Genomic DNA, 9,468 nt, shown 5'->3' on the forward strand with positions numbered 1-9,468 from the left:
GACGGGGAAAGTTCTAGAGGATTATAAGCGGAATGTGGTAGTGACAAAGATAGAAGAGTGATACTTAGTTTGTATAAAGGGCATCATGCAGTTATAGAGATGGGACTGCAACGTAGAGAAGTAAATATCAGGAAGGAAATCAGATAGGGATGCACACTGTTACCATTACTTTCTAATCTAAAAATCGAAGTCGCAATCAATATCATTAAAAACAATACAACTGCAGTCATAGATACCGATACAGGGGAAAAAGTTTAATGCTCTTTGATTTGCAGCTGATACCAGTATTAGCATCTAGCAAGGAGTATTTAGAGATAGCTTTAAATAAAATGGAAGCGGTATTGACAAATGAGTATTGCATGAAAGTAAATAAATGTAAAACAAAAATACTGGTATGCAAGCGAGAAGAACAGCAGGTAAAGAGCGAATATAAAGACTGGAGACGAAAAATTAGAAGAAATGGCTGATTTTAGATATCTAGGAAGTCAGATAAGTCTGGACGGAAGAAGTAGTAGGGATCAAGTCGCTTTCAATAACAAACAAGTCAATTCTATGCCCGCGAACAGTTAATTTAGTAATTCGAAAAAGGTTGTTTAAGGTCTATGTCTGGTGCGCGGCACTGTACGGGAGCGAAATATGGACAATGGGCGTGACGGAAAAGAAAAGCCAATGATGAGGATGCAGTCGATAGAGAATGTTAGAAATGAAGGAGGATTAGAAAGTATAAGACAAGAGAGGACTCTATGGAATTCAATAAGAAATAGGACAGATATAGGTTGGTAGGACACCTTCTCAGGCATGAAGGTCTAGTCAGAGACATATTAGGGACAGAAACTGGAGTTAAGAGGGGTAAAGGTAGACCTAGATTAGATTCCTGTTCACAAATACTTATGAATGTGGGTTGTTCTTGTTTTAGGAAGATGTGAAGATTAGCTCAGGATAGGAAAGAGTTGAGGTGAGTGTCCAACCAGTCTTGGGACTTACGACTTTGCGACGATGAAGATTTTTTAACCCCTTGTCGGGGGTTGAGGAGGTTTACACCTTACATGGAGTTATATGGTCTAGAAATGGAAATTTAGGTTAATGTTATTTAAAATTTCGATTTCAAGGCTATTTTTACTGGGCTAATTGCGCTTTTCTCTTAGTTAGTTGCTTTAAATGTATTATCAAGAAAAGCATCTTACAGGGAACCATATTAATTAATGAAATATTACCTTTCTTTTTCTTCTGTTCATCCCTCTTTGCAAATTCTGAAAAACACAAAAATTCATTTCCATTAGTTTTATTTCAATACTAGAAGACAAACATCAGCAATGTGATAGATGCACCAAACAAAAGTTCTTGATAAGAACAATGATTTATTATTTGTAATTTTTAGTCAAACCTACTAAGGCAAAAAGATAATTTGAAGTTGATTGTATTCAATAGAAAGATTCTATGGACAATAATGCTAATTGACTAATTCGGGTAACGTTGATATGGAGTTTACCTACTACGAAATCTATTCTCAGAATTATAAGCACCGTGCGGTAACAACCGCTTTATCCTAATACGTCGCTACCCTAATTACCTTTGTCCATCTACGTGAATTACCCCTTGTTTATCTTTATCCTAGAGTTACGTTTCTTTTTTCTATCCGTACGTTTTCATGCATGCCCAATCGTTTTCCACTCTCTGTTTTTTCATTTTTCACAGCGCAATCAGCGTTAAAATCGTTTTTATCGTTAATTTTTGCCCTTCTCTCATCGCCCCTCCCTTAACCCCTCTTTATTTTAACACTCACGTAGTACTGCGGTTTAGTATAAATAGCGGTTACTTTTCTCAGTACAGGCATGGCCTAGAGGTCTAGACCATTGCTTAGCATTCGGGAGGACGCCGGTTGGATCACTTAGGCAAATGCTGAGGCAGTAATATTCCACAGATAATCTTTCACTCTCTTCTGTCTTCATTTCGTCCGTCTCATTTTTCTCACCCGAACCACCACCCACCCATTCCCACGATTCNAGCAATATTTTATCAACACGCGAAATTCCTTTTTATCCATTTTTTTCACAATAACAAAAGTTGCTTCACTAAAAATGCTATAATTCGACTAGTAATGATCCGACAGCCGTCAAATTTATAGACGCGTCTTTTGAAGGTTAGGACTAACGGAAAACCATATGGATTTAGTTCTGGTGCCGCCATCTATGTGTCAGGCCGGAGACTTTTCAATTGACCCTAGTATATATTTTACGTTTGAGGCACAAAAATAAGAGATCAATAAATATAGGAAACATTTTTTTTTATCTTCTACAGTTTATCTCAGATTAATGAGGAAAATTTGTTGCTGCTATCGTGCCCTCGCCGGCAATAGCCAGAAACTCGAGTCAAGTTAGAGAGAGATGCACAGAGTAATACTACGCAGTGTTGTCTCTCACGCTGCTACTCTATTCTAGTTTCTTTATGCTCTACGTCTCGTTGAAGAGGAGTTCTAATCAGGTCACGCTAGGTAGAGAAGGCATTCCTATCACCATTGCAGTACTGTACCTTTCTACTATAGGTTGCTGCCACCTGGCATTTATGATCTAAGATCTGTATTTATTACATGTCATTTGTAGATAAAGAACGGATGTCGGGTATGAATAAAGCACAAAACAACGCAAACTACATCTATTTAAATTTTGTAATCCCATACAACAAAGAGAAACACAAATACTACTTTTAATAATCCCAGTAAACAATATTCATCTTATGGTCCATATAATATTGAGCACATCGAATAACCTGAAATAAATAATTGAAATTAAGAACAAAAAGTAAGGAAGTAAATAATTAGTTATTAAAACAAGTTAATTACAAACTGAACTAGAACAAATCCAAAAATTATGTAGGGCAAATAAACAAAGGAGACCGTCGCAAAACGAGATTCGGGATAAGACGGGATAAGCGGTAATGTACCAATGTATCGAGAGGGCTATTCAGATAAACTCAAGTCGCCCTACTTCTCCACGAGTCAGCCGAAAAGGAACCGTGTCGCCATATTGTTTTAGCTGCACCGTGAGAAAAAACTGAATTTGTTGATGATTATACAAATTTTTGCGACGAACATTGACGTGTTATCAGGCCAGTAACTAAGTTTTTATAACATTTTCAGCCAAACATAGTAGCAGTAGTATTGGAGATTGATGTTGCATAGGTACTTTTTATAGAAGTACTTGGATAAAGTACACAATGTCTTTGTCAGAGCTAAATGGTCGACGCATAACGAGATACTAAATCTGGAAAGAAAGAAATATTAAGAAGCCCAAAAAAAATTGTGTGGTTTTATGAAACCACGATGCAAGTGAAACTTTTCAGATTGTAACCATTTAACGTTAAATTTTCGGAAAATTATTCCATTTAAAGTAGTAAAATTAAAATTGTGTTCTTAATGTTATCATAATGATTGGAAAGTAGGAATGATTACGGGAAATCAATAGTAGACAAGATATCCAACTCACGATTAAAACACACAAATACCGCGGAGCACTTGCACGAATGAGTGAGAATATAAATGCTACACGGTTAGCTCATGCGAGCCATGAGCACCGCCGTATTGGCATTGGCTGCTCTACCGAGCGCCTTTCACTTTTACCCCTACTCCGCGACCGGCTGTAATGCGACATGCGATAGATGGACGAAAAAATTTGAGGCGATGTATACTTCGTTTACTTTCTCTAGCGATGTGACTTTTAGTTTGACCTGCGCAAAGTAGAAAAGAACAGCACTAGGTCAAAAAGGAAAAGAGACACCTCTCGGCCAAACTCTCAACCGGTGAGGAGCATATGATTCGTATAGTATTGCATGGAGAAATTGACCATTTTATCCACTAAAATTGCATTGTTCGAAAGTGCTGTTATTGGTACCAATTACTACTGGATATATGAACGAGATGCTTATTTATATTTGAATACATATTAAAGGCTTTAAAGCTTGTTTTCGACTCGTACAACTATTTATGATTGAACAATACTTTAGGCAAGTAGTGTACGAAAAAGTATGTTTAATGAACAAGAGTCAAGAGTATAATGAGCTTTTTTCTCCCTACCTCCGATTTTGCCAGCGCGCATCCAAGACATTGGAAGGGACACATCGCTAGAGAAAGTAAACAAAAGTATAATAAAAGTGTCACTTTAAAAACATTTGGGTGTTTCATTCCTACCAGCTACAAATACGGTTAGGTGGGCAATACCTTCGGACTATGCCAGATAATAGGGATAATAAGTCGCTCTGCCTCAGCATTTGTCTAAGTGATCCAAGGAAACCATAGAAAAACTTGGACCAGAGCAGACCGACCCAGAATCGAACCTAGATGAATAACATATCTACGTATTCATTCGATCCCTACTCAAAACTCATCCGATGGTCAATTTTCTTTGACCGCTATGTTATGTAAACTCGTTCGATTGCTGAAGTAGAAACCTACAGGCTCAAAATGTTTTAATTGCTCTAAAAGTATCAAATAATATTATCTGACTAATTAGTACTTCCTCTAAAGGAGGTTATTGTGTTTATACCCACTGTACAGTTATCGAATAATGGAGACATGATGACATGATCAAACATATCGCAATTTCTAAAGACAATAACTATCCCCTTCATGTCAGAATCCTCTCATTTGATAATTACCTTGTTTTGCTTTGCGCCTATTTCTTACTGATTTCCGTAACGACCTCTGTTCTCCTATTTTTTTTAATATCCCTCATTTCTAACTTTTCTCTTACCTATAGCATCACATCTGAAACGCTTCTGACTGTCATGCGCAGTCTAGTAAGTGTCAGTACTGCTTCCATTTAGTTTAAAGCTATTTTTCTCCTTCTTAGATGCCAATACTACAATATCATCCACAAACATGTGCTAATCAATTGTTCCTGTATGTCAATTCGATCGATTTCAAATAAAAAAGTAGCGGTGACAATGTTCATCCTTGTCAATATTTATTTCTCTACGATATTTCTCAAACTCTCTAACTCCACGCCTTGCTCCATATGTCACTCTCCTATCCCTAAATCTCCTCCCTACATTCTTACGAAAAATAATTGACTGTGGAAAAAACAACCTATTGTAATGATAGTAGACTTATAGCTTTAAATATCCAATAATTGCTTTTTTTGTGATCAGTCAAATTTTAAAGGTCGAATTATCAAATGAGTATTAGGGTACTCCCACGTAAGTTATGTGGTGTTGCCAACACACAACATAATTATGCATAATATGTATGGGGTAGCCAGCGCTCACTTTTACTTCTACGTCTTTTCATTGGACGGCGGATGGTATCCCATATCTACGTTTATTTTTACAAATGATTGTTTACAATTAATATATGAACTACATAAATATCAGACTGTCGCTACAAGAGAACTTATATTTTTATACTGTTTCACCATGAAGTTCTCTACTTATAAATTACATTATCGTCTTGATTTTAGATTATATTTTCTTCAGTCATTGTGCCGTCAATGTGTCAGAAATTTAAAGGCAAATGTCTCATGAACAAATGGTCGAAATGGCAACAAAAAACAACTCACCAGTCAGTGGGGTATCTTTAAATAAAATAGTTTGTAGCTCTATGAAAGAGGAGCAAAGGTCTGAAAATATGTATTTCTCCATGAAGAATCTCATCAGCTCTGGTTTTGAGTTGTCAGTCCACGTTCCTATATTGCAACTATTTGCGAACAGTAATCTAACCTAGGTCAACCTCTACCCCTCTCAACTCCCGTTTCTGCCTCTAATATGTGTCTGGCTAGACCTTCATGCCTGACGTGTCCTACTAACCCATCTCGTCTATTTCCTATTCACTTCCATAGTCCTCTAATCTCCTATTCTTTCTAATACCTCTTCATTTCTAACCCTCTCTATCCACGGTGTCCTCATCATTCGCCTCTAACACCACATTTCGAACGCTTCTAACGTTTTCTTTTCCGCCGCACCCACTGTCCATGTTTCGCACCCGAACAGCGTCGCGCTCCAAACATAAAACTTTAACAACATTTTCCGAATTTCTAAATTAAACTGGTCGTTCGCGACCATAGAAGTGTCTTTTTTTATTGAAGGCGAATCGACTTTGCGGTACTCTCTGTTTTATATCTCTATTACTCCTTCAGTCCTGACTTATCTGACTTCCTAGATACCTAAAATCGGCCACTTCTAATTTTTCGTCTCCTATCTTAATATTCGCTCTTTTACTACTTTTTCTTCCGTTGCATTCCAGTTATATTTGTTTAACTTTTATTTATTTTCATATAGTTCTGTTTTGTTAATACCATTTCAATTTTATTTAAAGCTGTCTCTAACTCCTCCTTGGTAGATGCTAATACCGTTATATCATCTGCAAATCTAAGCATAATAATCTTCTGCCCCTGTATATCTATCCCTACTTTTGTCTAAATAAAAATTAAATCCACAGAAGATGTGTCCTATTTATTGGCATCAAATAATTTTGCTATTTGAGAAATATATGAACTGTTTTCAACTGCCTACAATGAATGACAGTGTCTTTTAAATTAATGTTGCTTCAACCGGATAAAATGCTTTTTTATCTGCCATATCTTTTTGGTACCAACAACACCATATTAGTGATTTAAACTATTGGTTAACCTTATAGTATAATTACTTTTACTTACTGCTCATTTTTTAGAATATACCGTAAAACCAGTCGGAATCTAAAAAGAAAAGATCAGATATTTATTTATATCAACGTAAAAATTAAGAGTCAGTTATTCCTGTTCACTACAATGGGTAAAGCTTCAAAATTTTTTATGAAACACAGGTACATGTTGGAATTATTTATGTTTTGTCACTAAAACCAATAATTCCTGTTTCGTCATTTTTCCTTCCTTATACTTGCCAGCAGATAATAATTTCTTTTTGATTAGTCATCAGATTACCTGAAATAAACTAGCTACCTCGAATGTCATCATCATAAGGTCGTTAGTCCTAGGATTGATGGACACGCACTCCACTCTTTCCTATCCTGAGCTAATCTTCGCATTTCCCTAAAACTAGAACAGCCCACATCCTTAACTATTTGCGAAGAGTAATCTAATCTAGGTCTACCTCTATTCCTCTTAACTCCTGTTTCTGCCTCTAATATGTCTTTGACTACTCTTTCATGCTTTACAAGGTGTCCTACCAACTTACCGCGCCTACTGACTTCCAAAGAGTCCTCTGTTTTCCTATTCTTTCTAATACCTCTTCATTTCTAACCTTCTATATCAACGCGATCCTCATCATTCAAATGTAACACCACATTTAGAACGCTTTTACCCTTTTTCTTCCCTCCGCGCTCATTGCCATGTTTCGCACAGTACAGCGTCGCGCTCCAAACATACGCCTTCAACAGTACGTTTCGAATTTCTAAATTAACCATTCGCGAGCATAAAAGTGACTTCCTTTTAGTGAAGGCGACTGGATCCTGCGCTATCCTCTGCTTTATGTCCCTACCGTTCCTTCCCTCCTGACTTATCTGACTTCCTACATACATAAAATCAGCCACTTCTTCTAGTTTTTCGTCTCATATCATTATATTCGCTTTTTTTTACTTTTTTTTCAATGCTTAATTTATTTACTTACGCGCCAATGCTTTGACCACTAAGCTACGAGAGATGACAACAGCAACAACGACAAACCGTACTGTTTTGTCAATACCGCTTCTATTTTATTTAAAGCTATCTCCAACTCTTCCTTACTAGATGCTAATACTGCTAAATCATCTGCAAAGCTAAGCATACTAATCTTTTGCCCTTGTATATCTATCCTTACAGTTGTACTAAAATATTATTTACAAGGAGGATCTACTGAAGCCCTTTTTAGGCTGCAGCCCAGGACCACGTGGATGCAAAAGGCCCCCCGGTTTCCATTGAAAACAATAGACAATATTGCGAAGAAAAATAATATCTAAAATTAAAAAACAATCGGATCATAAATTCGGCAACCCTGCGATCAATCAAGCAGGACGTGTCTACCGAACGGAACAGGGAATTCCCCGTTCTTTGTTTTCGGTAGGTGTATTTTCTCGCGTGTGCGTGTACAGATATAGAATTTCTAGTACCTACTGGATAAAAATATCTAATTACTTATACCACCTGGTCTAACCTAACCTAACTTAAATATCTGTTTTATTTCAATGTTTCGAGTTATATCAGAACCAATTTGTTGTATGTTATGTAATTTTGTGAGGTGACGAAACAATAAACTACGGAATGTTGTTACCTAAGCTAACTTTTATTTAACTGTATCTGTATCTACGGTCGACTATTACTTGTCGCAATTATTACCTTCGCATTCTTCTTTGTCTTCTGATTCATCTGAAAAATAAAATAAGGTCACACAACACATCGAAATTCAAGATAAAATACTTTTGTTAAAGCCCACTTTTGCGCTTAGCAACTTCTATATATATATATAATATTTACTAACTATGTAACGGAAGTATCATAACGGAAACAGAAGCTGAAACGGATGTGAACAGTAACTTTTGCGGAAGCGGAAACGGATGCGGAAGTGTAATGATTTTAGGTAAGTCTTTATGCAGTAGTCCTGCGTCTTTCTTGCGATTATTTTGTTACAAATTTTACATTTGCATTTTTAACTTCAAACACTACTGAGCAAAGAGTATACAAAATAAATACACGGGGAGCTGGAAGTCCTGAACATTTTTAGATTAAAGTAAGAAACTGTAAGAGAATAAAATTTGGAAAATATCAACATATGAAATACTAGGAAATAGATTTAGTCCCTACACTACAATAAAATTATTTGCACAGGGACAATATTATTATTAACAAAACCTTGCCGACTATAACGCTTCGTAAACGCTAATATATCATAAACAAAATGGTTGGCGGGGTACCCGCACGATATGCAGCTTTGCAACGAGCAATGCCATTTAAAATGTGCTTTGAAAACAGCCAAGTTTAGCCAACCGATAAAAGTAATAAATTTTTACGACTCGTTTTATTGTTCCGACGAGGTGAGAAACAAGATTTTGTTAAGTTCCGTTATAAAAATGAGGAGCCTAATGCGGAAGCGGATGTGATGCGGAACTTCCGTAATTGCGGAAGCGAAAGCAAAGGTCTGTTGTAACACTAATGATAGATAGATTAGAATTAGATATAGTAGGTATTAGTGAAGTTCGTTGGCCCGAAGCTGGAGACTTCTGGAGTGGAGACTTCAGAGTAATACATACAGGATCGGTGGAAGGTAATTCGGGAGTAGGAATTGTAATGCGTAGGAAAGTACGGCAGAGTGTAGAAAGTTTTTTACAAAAAAGCGATAAAATAGTTATGGTTAAATTAAACTCAAAGCCGGTAAGAACGGTTTTAGTGCAGGTCTACATGCCTACATCATCTTACACTTATGAAGACGTAGCAGCAGTTTATGCAGATATAGAAGACGTGTTAAGTTTAGTGAAAGGACAGGAATACCTAATAGTTGTAGGAGACTTCA

General features: G+C 36.6%; 1 long non-coding RNA gene across 1 annotated transcript; it reads right to left on the bottom strand.

Annotated features, from left to right (window-relative positions):
- Positions 1-2,637: 2,637 nt before the first annotated feature.
- On the bottom strand, positions 2,638-8,329 carry LOC108741954. Its single transcript, XR_003232124.1, has 3 exons — positions 8,298-8,329; positions 6,645-6,683; positions 2,638-2,766 (listed from the first exon to the last, which is right to left on the bottom strand). It is a non-coding gene; the product is annotated as an uncharacterized LOC108741954 (long non-coding RNA).
- Positions 8,330-9,468: the final 1,139 nt, after the last annotated feature.

The sequence above is a fragment of the Agrilus planipennis genome, unplaced genomic scaffold (assembly GCF_000699045.2).
Source record: "Agrilus planipennis isolate EAB-ADULT unplaced genomic scaffold, Apla_2.0 scaffold315, whole genome shotgun sequence".
NCBI lineage: Eukaryota > Metazoa > Arthropoda > Insecta > Coleoptera > Buprestidae > Agrilus > Agrilus planipennis.